The sequence below is a fragment of the Chiloscyllium plagiosum genome, chromosome 22, assembly GCF_004010195.1.
Source record: "Chiloscyllium plagiosum isolate BGI_BamShark_2017 chromosome 22, ASM401019v2, whole genome shotgun sequence".
Classification (NCBI taxonomy): domain Eukaryota; kingdom Metazoa; phylum Chordata; class Chondrichthyes; order Orectolobiformes; family Hemiscylliidae; genus Chiloscyllium; species Chiloscyllium plagiosum.
The window spans coordinates 36,316,612-36,317,789 of record NC_057731.1 but is presented as its reverse complement, the minus strand read 5'-3'; the positions used below and the strand labels follow the sequence as shown (position 1 = coordinate 36,317,789).

The 1,178-nt window shown below is 51.5% G+C and overlaps 1 non-coding gene across 1 annotated transcript; it reads left to right on the top strand.

The window, feature by feature from the left end:
• The first annotated feature begins 979 nt into the window (after positions 1-979).
• Positions 980-1,098, top strand: LOC122561427. The gene has a single exon (XR_006315009.1). It is a non-coding gene; the product is annotated as a 5S ribosomal RNA (ribosomal RNA).
• Positions 1,099-1,178: the final 80 nt, after the last annotated feature.

The window sequence follows — 1,178 nt, the reverse complement described above, 5'->3', positions numbered from 1 at the left end:
TGTCCAATCCTTTGATCATCTTATATGTCTCAACCAGATCCCCTCTCAGTCTTCTAAACTCAAGGGTACACAAGCCCAGTCGCTCCAGTCTTTCAGCGTAAGGTAGTCCCGCCATTCCAGGAATTGACCTCGTGAACCTACGCTGCATTCCCTCAATAGCCAGAATGTCTCTCCTCAAATTTGGAGACCAGAACTGCACACAGTACTCCAGGTGTGGTCTCACCAGGGCCCTGTACAGCTGCAGAAGGACCTCTTTGCCTCTATACTCAATCCCTCTTGTTATGAAGGCCAGCATGCTATTAGCCTTCTTCACTACCTGCTGTACCTGCATGCTTACCTTCATTGAGTGGTGTACAAGAACCCCCAGATCTCTCTGTACTGCCCCTTTACCTAAATTGATTCCACTTAGGTGGTAATCTGCCTTCCTGTTCTTGCCACCAAAGTGGATAAGGATCCATTTATCCACGTGAAAGTGCATCTGCCATGCATCTGAGCACTCACCTAACTTGTCCAGGTCACCCTGTAATCTCCTAACATCCTCATCACATTTCACCCTGCCACCCAGCTGATGAAATTTGCGAATGTTATTGCTAATACCATCTTGTATATCCTGAAGATAGATTGTAAAAAGCTGCGGTCCCAGTACTGATCCGTGCGGTACCCCACTGGCCAGTGCCCGGCATTCCGAAATGGAGGGGTGGAGGAGTGTGGAAGGATGAGAGAATGCAGGCTGCAGCCCTATGAAGCAGGGGGAGGGCTTGCAGTTGGCCTGTGTGGGGATGTGGGAGACTACAGGAGCCTGGTGGGCAAGGGCTGGCCTGAAAGGCAGCTGGAGGGACGGAGGGAGGGAAGCACGCACGGAGGAGGAAGAGCAAAGAGAAAAGAGAAAAAAAAGCCAAAGGGGATAAAGAGAAAGAGCAACAAAGAAAATGTGGCTGGCCAGCACGCCGTGAAGTAGGGAGAAAAGGCAGGGGCCAGCGCCTACGGCCATACTAGTCTGAAAACGCCAGATCTCGTCTGATCTCGGAAGCTAAGCAGACTCAGGCCTGGTTAGTACTTGGATAGGAGACCGCCTGGGAATACCAGGTGCAGTAGGCTTTTTCCGCCAGCAGTGGCTGCTCAAGTCACCCCTCTGCACTTGTCTTGTGCCAGGCAATGGAGCGGCAGGTTATTTCTGC